The sequence below is a fragment of the Pseudophryne corroboree genome, chromosome 3 (assembly GCF_028390025.1).
Source record: "Pseudophryne corroboree isolate aPseCor3 chromosome 3, aPseCor3.hap2, whole genome shotgun sequence".
NCBI lineage: Eukaryota > Metazoa > Chordata > Amphibia > Anura > Myobatrachidae > Pseudophryne > Pseudophryne corroboree.
Genome location: NC_086446.1, coordinates 10,919,926 through 10,934,972, shown reverse-complemented (window position 1 = coordinate 10,934,972; position 15,047 = coordinate 10,919,926). Strand labels below are relative to the sequence as shown.

Sequence of the window (15,047 nt, the reverse complement as noted above, 5' to 3'; positions counted from 1 at the left end):
GGACTTCAAGGTAGCCTGCTGTTTGCGATCAGTAGGATCCCTGAGGGTAGCAGTGCTACCTTTTTGGATAAGCGTGCGCTTTATTCCCTCTTGGGGAAGATTCTCACCGTCTCCTGTCCTTAGTCGGGAAAGGATACGCTCTAAGAATCCATTTTGGGAATCTGCAGTTTCTTGTCTGGAGATTCCCAAGATTTTTCAATAACTCGTTCATGAGATGGTGGAAAGGTTACCTCAGGTTTCTTTACCCTATACATGTGTACCCTCGTGTCAGGGACAGGGGGTTCCTCTGTGATATGCAAATCATCTTTTATTACAATAATCATATATTGAATACCTTCAGCCAATTCTGGCTGTAACTTTGCATCATCGTAGTCGACACTGGAGTCAGAATCCGTGTCGATATCAGTGTCTACTATTTGGGATAGTGGGCGCTTTTGAGACCCCGAAGGGCCCTGTGACATAGGGGAAAGGCAGGGTTTGACTCCCTGTACATTCCCAAGATGCAGTGCAATAAACTCACATTAGCACTTAAACATTCCACATATCCAACCAGTCAGGTGTCGGTGTTGCCGACGGAGACACCACAGTCATTTACTCCACCTCCTCCCTATGAGAGCCTTCTATCTCAGACATGCCGACACACGCGTACCGACACACCACACACTCAGGGAATCCTCTTATCTGAAGACAGTTCCCCCACAAGGCCCTTTGGAGAGACAGAGAGAGTATGCCAGCACACACCCAGCGCTAATGACCCAGGAAAAAACACACTATATGTTTACCCAGACAGCGCTGTAATCTTTATTTTGCGCCAAATTATGTGCCCCCCCCCCTTCTTTAAAACCCTCTTTCACTGTGGATAAGCAGGGGAGAGTCCGGGGAGCTTCCTCTCAGCGCTGTGCTGTGGAGAAAATGGCGCTGGTGAGTGCTGAGGAAGAAGCCCAGCCCCCTCAGCGGCAGGCTTCTGTCCCGCTCAAATAATGAAATAACTGGCGGGGGCTCTTTATATATACAGTGCCCAGCTGTATATATGTCTTTTTGCCAGTAAAAGAGGTGAATATGCTGCCCAGGGCGCCCCCCCTGCGCCCTGCACCCTTACAGTGACTGCCGTGTGTGAGGTGTGTGGGAGCAATGGCGCACAGCTTTACTGCTGTGCGTTACCTCAGTGAAGATCTGAAGTCTTCTTTCTTCTCATACTCACCCGGCTTCTATCTTCCGGCTCTGTGAGGAGGACGGCGGCGCGGCTCCGGGACGAACTCCAGGGTGAGACCTGTGTTCTGACTCCCTCTGGAGCTAATGGTGTCCAGTAGCCTAAGAAGCAGAACCTATCAGTAAAGTAGATCTGTTTCTCTCCCCTCAGTCCCTCGATGCAGGGAGCCTTTTGCCAGGGGTGCTCCCTGAAAATAAAAAACCTAACAAATATACTTTCTTTTCAGGAAACTCAGGAGAGCTCCCTGTAATGCACCCAGTCTCCTCTGGGCACAGTAGTAAACTGAGGTCTGGAGGAGGGGCATAGAGGGAGGAGCCAGTGCACACCCAGATCTAAAGTCTTTCTTAGTGCCCATGTCTCCTGCGGAGCCCGTCTATCCCCATGGTCCTTACGGAGTCCCCAGCATCCTCTAGGACGTAAGAGAAATGAAATTTAACATCATTGGTTCTATAAATTGCCAGACCAGTTTTGCGGTATACAGATGGGTCCATGTTTATATTGACCTTTAATAGGATTAACTGAGACTAGGCAGTCGGAGTTAGGGGGTCATTCTGACCTGTTCGCTCGCTGCTTTTTATCGCAGCCGAGCGAACGGGTACCCACTGCGCATGTGCAGGCGCCGTCGTAGCTGGGCTGCGATCGCCTCTGCCTGATTCACAGGCTGAGGCAGTCGCTGGGTGGAACGGCGGCATTTGGCCACCGTTTCGAGGGCGCAGTCCGTCCAATGCAGGCGTGGGCGGACCTTGCGGGGAGCGGCTGCTTGACGTCATACGCAGTTGCTGTGGACCGGGGAGCAACGAGTAGCTCCCGGCCAGCATGCTAAAGTTGCGCTGGTCGGGAGCTACTCTTGAAGTGCAAAGGTATCACCGCTGTGTGATGCCTTTGCACTTCTGCGGGGGAAGGGGGGGGCGGCATGTCAGTGCCACATGTCAGTGTGAATGAACGTAGCTGTGCTAAATTTAGCACAGCTACGATCATCTCGGAATGAGGGCCGTAATCCCCTGCTGTATTGCTCTCTGTATTGTATTGCAGCTGAGAACAATAGATGAAGGGTTTATGTAAATAAACCATGTTGTGCCTAGGCGCAGCAAACTAGCCAAGATAACTGTGGACCCATCTGTATCTGATAAGACGTATATGTGGTATCCAGTACGTAGGGAGAACAAGTCAATCATTAAACACAAGATTCCTAGAACATAGGCGACTAATCCTCAAGAAGACAACTGCACATAGTGTTCCCAGACATGTTGTTCAGGAACACGGTGGGGATAGTAACGTTTTATCTGTACAGGGTATTGAACACATTGAAAAAACATCCAAAGAGAGGCTTTAGTGGATCTGTTCACTAAACACCCTGTTCCCTTTTGGATTAAACTAAAATATCGAAATGAATAATAGCTGAAAAATGAAGACATTGAATAATTCAAGACTCTAAGCTCTCTTTTCTTATTTTCTGCTGATGACGACCTACGTCCGATATTCCTGCCCCCCCCCCCTTTATATCTCTAGAAATTTACTTAAGATCGTGTTTATTCTACGAATGGAAAAATAAAAACCTGGTATCCCTGTATAATATCTAGTCAAGTTTTTTTCCGTGTTCCAAATGATGTGTTTGTGGTTTCGTGATGGCTCTATATCTGGACTTAGATATGGCTGCCTAATTATGTTGTTTACTATATTAAATAGGGTGATCTCTCTATCTATTCACTAAAATTAGAGCGGATATAATGTGTCAATCTGAGTCTCTTAATATAAGACTAATATAAGCTTCTTTCCCTTTTACAGGCCATGGAGTTGCTGTTTAATATGGATTGACTAGCTGTGTTTTTCTTGCTAGTTCTATAAAAAGAAAAAATCTTTCTATAAAATATCTATAGGTTGTTGTGTTCTGTCCTGCTGTGAACTAAAACAGGATTTTATATACCTACCGGTAAATCCTTTTCTCGTAGTCCGTAGAGGTTGTTGGGGATGATATAAAAACCATGGGGTATAGAGTGGTCCTTTGGAGCCTTTGGCACTATAAAACTTTAATACTGTGGGCTGGCTCCTCCCTCTATGCCCCTCCTTCAGACATCAGCTTAGGAACTGTGCCCGAGGAGACGGACATCTTCGAGAGAAGGATATTACACATAGGTGTGGCGAGATTTATACCAGCTCACACTCAATTTATAATCATGCAACCAGAATGTAATCAACACGAAACATGTGAATATGCATGAACTCCAGCGGCAGAAACATCTGCCATTACTTAACAAGTAATAACCGTGCAGGAAAACATAAGCGCTGGGACGGGCGCCCAGCATCCTCTACGGACTACGAGAAAAAGATTTACCGGCAGGTATATAAAATCCTGTTTTCTCTTACGTCCTAGAGGATGTTGGGGATGATATAAAAAATAAGAATTTACTTACCAATAATTCTATTTCTCATAGTCAGTAGTGGATGCTGGGGACTCCGTAAGGACCATGGGGAATAGCGGCTCCGCAGGAGACTGGGCACATCTAAAGAAAGCTTTAGGACTAACTGGTGTGCACTGGCTCCTCCCCCTATGACCCTCCTCCAAGCCTCAGTTAGGATACTGTGCCCGGACGAGCGTACACAATAAGGAAGGATTTTGAATCCCGGGTAAGACTCATACCAGCCACACCAATCACACTGTACAACCTGTGATCTGAACCCAGTTAACAGCATGATAACAGAGGAGCCTCTGAAAGATGGCTCACAACAATAATAACCCGATTTTTGTAACAATAACTATGTACAAGTATTGCAGACAATCCGCACTTGGGATGGGCGCCCAGCATCCACTACGGACTATGAGAAATAGAATTGTACTACAAATCCAACGAGCAAAAGTCTGCTTAGAAGCAGGAGCACCCAGCTTGTTGGGTGCACACAGGATAAACAGCGAGTCAGATTTCCTGACTCCAGCCGTCCTGGAAACATATATTTTCAGGGCACTGACAACGTCTAGCAACTTGGAGGCCTCCAAGTCCCTAGTAGCCGCAGGCACCACCAATAGGTTGGTTCAGGTGAGTCGCTGAAACCACCTTGGGGAGAAACTGAGGACGAGTCCTCAATTCTGCCCTGTCCGAATGGAAAATCAGATAAGGGCTTTTTCAGGATAAAGCCGCCAATTCTGACACGCGCCTGGCCCAGGCCAGGGCCAACAGCATGACCAACAATAACTATGTACAAGTATTGCAGACAATCCGCACTTGGGATGGGCGCCCAGCATCCACTACGGACTATGAGAAATAGAATTATCGGTAAGTAAATTCTTATTTTCTCTAACGTCCTAAGTGGATGCTGGGGACTCCGTAAGGACCATGGGGATTATACCAAAGCTCCCAAACGGGCGGGAGAGTGCAGATGACTCTGCAGCACCAAATGAGAGAACTCCAGGTCCTCCTCAGCCAGGATATCAATTTTGTAGAATTTTACAAACGTATTTGCTCCTGACCAAGTAGCTGCTCGGCAAAGTTGTAAAGCCGAGACCCCTCGGGCAGCCGCCCAAGATGAGCCCACCTTCCTTGTGGAGTGGGCATTTACAGATTTTTGGCTGTGGCAGGCCTGCCACAGAATGTGCAAGCTGAATTGTACTACAAATCCAACGAGCAATAGTCTGCTTAGAAGCAGGAGCACCCAGCTTGTTGGGTGCACACAGGATAAACAGCGAGTCAGATTTCCTGACTCCAGCCGTCCTGGAAACATATATTTTCAGGGCACTGACAACGTCTAGCAACTTGGAGGCCTTCAAGTCCCTAGTAGCCGCAGGCACCACCAATAGGTTGGTTCAGGTGAGACGCTGAAACCACCTTAGGGAGAAACTGAGGACGAGTCCTCAATTCCGCCCTGTCCGAATGGAAAATCAGATAAGGGCTTTTTCAGGATAAAGCCGCCAATTCTGACACGCGCCTGGCCCAGGCCAGGGCCAACAGCATGACCACTTTCCATGTGAGATATTTTAACTCCACAGATTTAAGTGGTTCAAACCAATGTGACTTTTGGAACGCAAAACTACATTGAGATCCCAAAGTGCCACTGGAGGCACAAAAGGAGGCTGTATATGCAGTACCCCTTTTACAAACGTCTGAACTTCAGGGACTGAAGCTAGTTCTTTTTGGAAGAAAATTGACAGGGCCGAAATTTGAACCTTAATGGACCCCAATTTCAGGCCCATAGACACTCCTGTTTGCAGGAAATGTAGGAATCGACCCAGTTGAATTTCCTCCGTCGGGCCTTACTGGCCTCGCACCACGCAACATATTTTCGCCAATTGCGGTGATAATGTTTTTGCGGTTACATCCTTCCTGGCTTTGATCAGGATAGGGATGACTTCATCCGGAATGCCTTTTTTCCTTCAGGATCCGGCGTTCAACCGCCATGCCGTCAAACGCAGCCGCGGTAAGTCTTGGAACAGACAGGGTCCTTGCTGGAGCAGGTCCCTTCTTAGAGGTAGAGGCCACGGATCCTCCGTGAGCATCTCTTGAAGTTCCGGTTACCAAGTCCTTCTTGGCCAATCCGGAGCCACGAATATAGTGCTTTCTCCTCTCCATCTTATCAATCTCAGTACCTTGGGTATGAGAGGCAGAGGAGGGAACACATACACTGACTGGTATACCCACGGTGTTACCAGAGCGTCTACAACTATTGCCTGAGGGTCTCTTGACCTGGCGCAATACCTGTCGAGTTTTTTAATCATGTGGACGACTTCTGGGTGAAGTCCCCACTCTCCCGGGTGGAGGTCGTGCTGAGGAAGTCTGCTTCCCAGTTGTCCACTCCCGGAATGAATACTGTTGACAGTGCTATCACATGATTTTCCGCCCAGCGCAGAATCCCTGCAGCTTCTGCCATTGCCCTCCTGCTTCTTGTGCCACCCTGTCTGTTTACGTGGGTGACTGCCATGATGTTGTCCGACTGGATCAATACCGGCTGACCTTGAAGCAGAGGTCTTGCTAAGCTTAGAGCATTGTAAATGGCCCTTAGCTTCAGGATATTTATGTGAAGTGATGTATCCAGGCTTGACCCTAAGCCCTGGATATTCCTTCCCTGTGTGACTGCTCCCCAGCCTCGCAGGCTGGCATCCGTGGTCACCAGGACCCAGTCCTGAATGCCGAATCTGCGGCCCTCTAGAAGATGAGCACTCTGCAACCACCACAGGATGGATACCCTTGTCCTTGGTGACAGGGTTATCCGCTGATGCATCTGAAAATGCGACCCGGACCATTTGTCCAGTAGGTTCCAGTGGAAAGTTCTTGCGTGGAATCTAACGAATGGGATTGCTTCGTAGGAAGCCACCATTTTTACCCAGAACCCTTGTGCATTGATGCACTGAGACTTGGTTCGATTTTAGGAGGTTCCTGACTAGCTCGGATAACTCCCTGGCTTTCTCTTCCGGGAGAAACACCTTTTTTTCTGGACTGTGTCCAGGAACATCCCTAGGAAACAGAAGACAAGTCGTCGGAACCAGCTGCGATTTTGGAATATTGAGAATCCAATCGTGCTGCCGCAACACTACCTTAGATAGTGCTACACCGACTTCCAACTGTTCCCTGGATCTTACCCTTATCAGGGAATCGTCCAAGTAAGGGATAACTAAAATTCCCTTCCTTCGAAGGGATATCATTTCGGCCATTACCTTGGTAAAGACCCGGGGTGTCGTGGACCATCCCTACGGCAGCGTCTGAACTGATAGTGACAGTTCTGTACCATAACCTGAGGTACCCTTGGTGAGAAGGGTAAATTTTGACATGAAAGTAAGCATCCTTGATGTCCCGAGACATCATGTAGTCCCCTTCTTCCAGGTTCGCAATCACTGCTCTGAGTGACTCAATCTTGAATTTGAACCTCTGTATGTAAGTGTTCAAAGATTTTAGATTTTAGATTTAGAATCGGTCTCACCGAGCCGTCTGGCTTCGGTACCACAATAGTGTGGAATAATACCCCGTTCCCTGTTGCAGGAGGGGTACCTTGATTATCACCTGCTGGGAATACAGCTTGTGAATGGCTTCCAAAACTGCCTCCCTGTCAGAGGGAGACGTCGGTAAAGCCGACTTTTGGAAACGGCGAGGGGGAGACGTCTCGAATTTCAATATGTACCCTTGAGATATTACCTGAAGGATCCAGGGGTCTACTTGCGAGTGAGCCCACTGCGCACTGAAATTCATTGAGAACGGGCCCCCACCGTGCCTGAGCTTGTAAGGCCCTAGTGTCATACTGAGGGCTTTGCAGAGGCGGGAAAGGATTTCTGTTCCTGGGAACTGGGTAATCTCTTCAGCCTTTTTCCTCTCCCTCTGTCACGAGCAGAAAAGAGGAACCTTTTGTCCGCTTGCCAACAAAGGACTGCGCCTGATTTGTTGCCGTGGCCACCAGGTCTAAAAGACCGACCCCAAATGTCCCCTTTCAAAGGCAATACTTCCAAATGCCGTTTGGAATCCGCATCACCTGACCATTTTACTGGTAGAATTGGACAACGCACTTATACTTGATGCCAGTCGGCAATTATTCCGCTGTGCATCCTGCATATATAGAAATGCATCTTTTAAATGCTCTATAGGCAATAATATACTATCCTTATCTAGGATATCAATATTTCCAGTCAGGGAATCCGACCATGCCAACCCAGCACTGCACCTCCAGGCTGAGGCGATTGCTGGTCGCAGTATAACACCAGTATGTGTGTGAATACATTTTTGGATACCCTCCTGCTTTCTATCAGCAGGATCCTTAAGGGCGGCCATCTCATGAGAGGGTAGAGCCCTTGTTCTTACAAGCGTGTGAGCGCCTTATCCCCCCTAGGGGGTGTTTCCCAACGCACCCTAACCTCTGGCGGGAAAGGGTATACAGCCAATACTTTTTAAGAAATTATCAATTGTTATCGGGGGGAAACCCACGCATCATCACACATTTTATTTCTCAGATTCAGGAAAACTACAGGTAGTTTTTCCCTCACCGAACATAATACCCCTTTTTGGTGGTACTCGTATTATCAGAAATGTATAAAACATTTTCCATTGTCTCAATCATGTAACGTGTGGCCCTACTGGAAATCACGGTTGTCTCTTCACCGTCGACACAGGAGTCAGTATCCGTGTCGGCGTCTGTATCTGCCATCTGAGGTAACGGGCGCTTTAGAGCCCCTGACGGCCTATGAGACGTCTGGACAGGCACAAGCTGAGTAGCCGGCTGTCTCATGTCAACCACTGTTTTTTTATACAGAGCTGACACTGTCACGTAATTTTCAACAGTACATCCACTCAGGTGTCGACCCCCTAGGTGGTGACATCACTGTTACAGACACTCTGCTCCGTCTCCACATAATTTTTCTCCTCATACATGTCGACACAAACGTACCGACACACAGCACACACACAGGGAATGCTCTGATAGAGGACAGGACCCCACTAGCCCTTTGGGGAGACAGAGGGAGAGTATGCCAGCACACACCAAAGCGCGATATAGATATATATATATATATACAGGGATAACCTTATATAAGTGTTTTTCCCCTTATAGCTGCTGTATGTTCTAATACTGCGCCTAATTAGTGCCCCCCTCTCTTTTTTTTAACCCTTTCTGTAGTGTAGTGACTGCAGGGAAGAGCCAGGGAGCTTCCCTCCAACTGAGCTGTGAGGGAAAATGGCGCCAGTGTGCTGAGGAGATAGGCTCCGCCCCCTTTTCGGCGGCCTTATCACCCGTTTTTCTGTATATTCTGGCAGGGGTTAAATGCATCCATATAGCCCAGGAGCTATATGTGATGTATTTTTTGCCATGTAAGGTATTTTTATCATGTTTTATTGCTTCTCAAGGCGCCCCCCCCAGCGCCCTGCACCCTCAGTGACCGGGGTATGAAGTGTGCTAAGAGCAATGGCGCACAGCTGCAGTGCTGTGCGCTACCTTATTGAAGACAGGAACGTCTTCTGCCGCCGATTTTTCCGGACCTCTTCGCTCTTCTGGCTCTGTAAGGGGGCCGGCGGCGCGGCTCCGGGACCCATCCAGGCTGGGCCTGTGATTGTCCCTCTGGAGCTAATGTCCAGTAGCCAAGAAGCCCAATCCACTCTGCACGCAGGTGAGTTCGCTTCTTCTCCCCTTAGTCCCTCGATGCAGTGAGCCTGTTGCCAGCAGGTCTCACTGAAAATAACAAACCTAAACTAAAACTTTCACTAAGAAGCTCAGGAGAGCCCCTAGTGTGCACCCTTCTCGTCGGGCAAAGAAATCTAACTGAGGCTTGGAGGAGGGTCATAGGGGGAGGAGCCAGTGCACACCAGTTAGTCCTAAAGCTTTCTTTAGATGTGCCCAGTCTCCTGCGGAGCCGCTATTCCCCATGGTCCTTACGGAGTCCCCAGCATCCACTTAGGACGTTAGAGAAACTATGGGGATTATACCAAAGCTCCCACTAGGGGAGGGAAAGTGCGTATGTTTCTGGCAAAACTGAATGACCAACTGAAGGTCATCAGAGGCCAAAGTATCAAACTTGTTTGAACCTGACCAAGTAGCTGCTCGGCAAAGTTGAATAGGCGAGACACCCTGGGAAGCCACCCAGGAAGAGCCCACTTTACAAATAGAGTGAGCTTTTACCGATTTAGGTTCCAGCAATCCTGCCATAGAAAACATGCTGAATAGTACATCCGATCCAGCAAGTAATAGTCTGCTTATAAGCAGCACACCCAATTTTACTGGGATCATAGAGCACAAACAATGCTTCCGACTTACTAAGAGGAGCCGTCCTCTTCACATATATCTTCAAAGCCCGGACCACATCCAAGGACTTTGCTGAAGTAGAAGTGTCAGTAGCCACTGGCACCACAATAGGTTGGTTGATATGAAAAACCGACGCAACCCTTGGAAGGAATTGCTGACGCGTCCTCAGCTCAACTCTATCCTCATGAAAACCAAGTAGGGCTCTTGTGAGACAAGGCCCCCCATTCTGACACCCGTCTTGCGTGTGTCAAAGCCAACATAGTGACCACCTTCCATGTAAGAAATTTAAATTCTGCCTCCCGCAGAGGTTCAAACGAATCTTATTGCAGGATTTGCAACACAACATCAAGATCCCATGGCTCCGTAGGAGGCACAAAAGGAGGTTGGATGTGCAGAACCCCTTTTAAGAAAATCTGCACCTCAGGAAGCGCAGCCAATTGTTTCTGGAAGAAAACAAACAAGGCCGAAATCTGGACATTGAGCGAGCCTAATCTTAGGCCCACAACCACACGTGACCGTAGAGAGAGAAGTAAACGACTCAATTGGAACTCCACCAAAGGAACATTTTTGGGATTCACACCAAGACATATTTTCTCTAAATTCGATGGTAATGTTTTGACGTTACTCCTTTCCTTGCTTAAATAAGCGTAGGGATGACTTTGTTTTGGAATACCCTTTCGAGCTAATATCTGGCGTTCAACCTCCATACCGTCAAACTTAGTTGCGGTAAGTGGTTCGTAAAGAACTGGCTCCTGCAGACGCAGGTCCTCTTGACGAGAAAGAAGCCTTGGAACCTTTTGAAGTAACCTGAGAGCCACATAGCAAGCTCTCCTTGGCCCTCTTAGGGCAATGAGGGTCGCCAGAGTTTATGTTCCTTTTAGTGGAACTGGAGGGAACACCTCCATTGACTAAAACGCCCCCGGAACCAACAGAGGGCTTACTGCCACTGTATGTGGGCTTGTTCTGTAACCATGTGTCCATAACTTTATTTTAAGACAAAACGTTCTTTTTACCTTTTTAGGAACGTCGCCTTTTTTTTTTTTTTTTTTTTTTACTTAGACGTAAACTTGGTCTATTTGTCCTTCTTTCCAGACTGCTTGTGCAAAGAAGTTTGATAATTCGTGGAAGTTCTCCCTTTGTGTGACTGTCTTCCAATCTTTCTCCTGATAGAGGAGGATCCAGGTCTGACTCCTGAACCTGCGTCCCTAGAGTAGATGAAACCTTTTTCCCTCTTTTATAGGGATAAAATCTTGGTGTAAGCTCAACGGCGTACTCACTGTTACATCCATAGATGTGATCTGAACACTTGTTCTAGAGATTCCGCTAGTATAACATCCTCTGGAATCTATTAAATCCTCCACAGCTGTGCTGTGAGATATTTCGTCATTTATGGAGTTGTTAACATCTGGACAAGGACCCTCTGCATGTAACCTCCGGAACTGATTTTAACAGTTTAGCATTGTGAACCTTATTAAGGCTTGAAGCAGAGGTTAATTGGGAGGCGGGCCCAGGCCCCACTAGTCTTAGAGACTTCCTTCTGAATTTTAAGCAGAGGTTCAGTTTTCAAATTTCTTTGATAATTCTGCCAGGTGGGAGCTTTTAAGTCATTGACTTGTGACCCTAGGTAATTCCTACCCTTAGCGGATCCCTGTCTCCCACCTGCTTGAACTCCCAGTTGGAAGCCTCAGTATTAAAGTAGCTAGTGGAACAGATGTTGTATTCTGATCCTGCCCCTCCTCTTCCGAAGAAGGGGGGTGGAGCCTCTGGACCTTTCTGTTTTCCCGCCTCGAACTGACTGAACTTGCGGGCCCAAAACAAATGGATTCTTCGCAGGAGGTGCTGCGGAAGGAAGAAAGGCCGACTTACCCGATGTAGTCTTAGACACTCATGTATCTAATGCGTCCCCAAAGAGTGCTTCTCCTGTGTAAGGAAAAGTAACCACCTTTTTCTTAGATTCTGCGTCCGCCGTCCACTGGTTCAGCCGGAGGTCTCTGCGAGTCGACACCGCCATGGAAGACAGTGGTGCAGACATTAAACCAATGTCTTTCATGGTCTCAACCATGAATCCTGCAGAATTATTTGTGTGACCTAGGGTTGAGATGATAGCATCCCTGACAATTGTATAGATTATATATATATATATTCTAATAGATTTTCTGCATACTTTCAATATCATTGGAAACCCATGCACTCACAATAGTTGGCCTGAGGACAGTTTCACAGGCCGTGTACATAAATCTGAGTGTAGTCTCAAGTTTGCAGTCAACCGGTTCTTTTAGTTAATCCGTACCGGGGACTGTCCAGGCAATATTTATTTGATAATCTGGACACGGCGGTGTTCACCATGGGAGAACTCTCCCATTTTGTCCTATCTTTTTCAGGAAACATGTTCAAACATAGCATTTAATGTATCTGAAACAGGGTATGTTATCACAGGTTTCGTATTTATATGAAAATAAACTCTTTTCTCCTGTACTGGAGGTATAACAGTGATTTCTAACTCTTCCCCGATGTTTGCAATCATAGTTTGAATACGGTTTGCTAGGGTAGCATTCTGTCTTCAGATCCCCTTCCACGGCCCCCGTGTCGACCTCGGTCGACTTGCATTATACGTGTAATAGCACGCCTCGAGGGACCTGAGGGGTCTGAAAAAGTTTTCAGATTGCACAAATCTATCATTCAACTGAGAAATGATTTACTTTATGCTCTCTAAATCCTTGTCATGGGGACCAGGAAACATTACACTGTCCTGTCTTATACCCCTTTCAGACCAAAAATGCAGGGTCTTACCCAGGAATACGGTCCCGGGATCATGCAGGGACATTCCCGGGTAAGGCGCCTTGCATACCGCAGTCAGTAGCCCGGCATATTGCTGGGTTGCTGACGTCAGCGGTGACGCGGCAGGGGCGGCGCTAGAGATTACATGATCTCCAAGCGCCGCCTATACATAGAGAGTGAACGGGAGCCGGGGCGCATTGACCCGGCTCCCGTTCACACCGCACAGTGAGCCGGGTTGAACGCGGGTTCAACCCTGCTCAAGAGCAGGGTTGAAATACCGGGTCACTGGACCTGGTATTTCAGCCCGGTACCCTTTCATACCGCACATGAACACGGGTTATGCGCGTTCATGTGCCAATAACCCGTGTTCAGAGGTGCTGGTGTGAAAGGGGTATTACTGACAGGAAATTATCTATAGCTGAATTACATTCTGCATTGTCTGACATATTCCTTATAGACATGATATACTGCAGTTTCTCACATACACAGTTACACAGGGTATGCCAAACAGTAACCTTACTAATCCATCAGATTAATATGGCAGGAATTCATGTGCAGACATACATTCTCCTCTGATATATACTCTATAGACTGATAATGTGAACTTTCACCCACATAACCAGTCACACAGGGTCTGCAAAACAGTTACCTCAGAGATCTATCAGATTAATACAGAAGTATGAACCAGCCACATACCCAGCGCTTCTAGAAGCTTTTTAATAACCTTCTGCGCTATATGGTAACCTTTATATATTATATATATCACCAAAATACACCCCCCCCCTTTGTCTTATAACACCCTGGTACCACAGTGAGTTATGAGGAGGTCAGCGTTCTCTGCAGAGTGTCCTCTACGGTGCATGCTGTCTCAAAATGGCGCTGGTGTGCTGGATCTGAAATGAGAAGAAACGCTGCCCACAAGATGGCGCGGTTCTCCCGCGTTTTAGTTATTTATACTGGCAAGAGGGATTTATATGCAAACATACTGTTTTTCATCCTTTGTTGCCACTGTGCCAGTTTAGGGATAAAATATGCCAGCTCAGAACCCCTCCCGAGGATTTAGTCGAAATTGTAATAAATTAATTTGTATCTGTATATTGGTACTATGCTATATTCTCTTTTATGAAACTAATCATGAGAATAATTTGACAAAATAATAAGTATTTTAATAATGTCCTCAGTTCCCTTTGAATTATATGTATACCTTTAGGGTCTACCCAGTTAACCACACCGTTAGCCTAATGTCCCTAAAAACATAATTAAAAAAATCTAAAGCCATTTATCGTGGGGGCTGGCTGGCCGGAGGCTTGATCCTGTGTGTCGGGGTCCGGAGCTTAGCTGTGTGAGCTATAGTGGCTCTTATTATGAAGCAGACTAAAAAGAAATATTTGTAGCTTTATCACTATCATACAAAAAAAACTCTGTGATGCCAAAAGAGTCTAAAAAATGTTAATATGTATCTGGCATTAGCTGTAAAGTTGCCATTTGAACTATTTGTATTATTTGTTGTATCAACGTTATCTCTATGATGTAGTATTAATATTAAAAACAGACAGCTGTTAGAAAGCGGTGTTTGACTAATTAAGGATACACAGGTGCATTTATTAAATGTATACATTTTGATTGGCTGATGCTAGTTTAAATATCTATCAAAGTGGGAAGCCTGTATACACCTCCTGAAGAAACCGCATACCTCATTACAGCGGAGAAACGCGTTGAGGGACTTTTATGCCGGCGGTGTCAGCGTTCAGTAGCCATGTACGCCCCCCCCCCCCTCTGTGAACTTTGCTGCGGTAGTCAACTTCGGCTATCACCCGCTTCGATGGTGAGTCGGCTTCGGTAGCTGTGGAAATCCTCTCCCAGTGGTTGTCGTTCTGTGGCCACCAGTTTTGGGAATTACACCGTATCGAGCTCTATACCAGCGTCCACTCCAGGGCTATTCTCTTGAGACTGCTTAATTGAATTAAGTGCAGCTAATTATGCCGCTGACACTATAGTAATTACCAAACGTTTTGATCCTGTGCGGCAAACAACAAAGTATACGAGTCCTGGGAATGATACAAAGTTGATCGTCATTTGTTACCATCAAGGGTGAGAACATTCCATCTTTACACTGGGGGTCTTAGCATAGCGTACTCAGGCTAAAGCCAACTACTTACCTGACCGCGCAACTAATATTTCTCACCGGAGAACTTTTAACATCTGGAAAATTATTGTGCACACACAATTTTATCGATAGTAGTTTATATTATGCTCTCTATAGAGAATTTTAATGTATTGTGATATTACTTGTGTATCTAATTAAAATTGTTATATTTTTATCAAGCGCTCCTTATTATTGATCCTTAGTATCAAT

The 15,047-nt window shown here is 46.7% G+C and overlaps 1 protein-coding gene across 7 annotated transcripts in view; it reads right to left on the bottom strand.

The window, feature by feature from the left end:
* The window catches only part of LOC135056993 (gastrula zinc finger protein XlCGF26.1-like), an 88,673-nt gene that overhangs the window by 72,303 nt on the left and 1,323 nt on the right, over window positions 1-15,047 (bottom strand). The gene's annotated exons all lie outside the window — the stretch shown is intronic.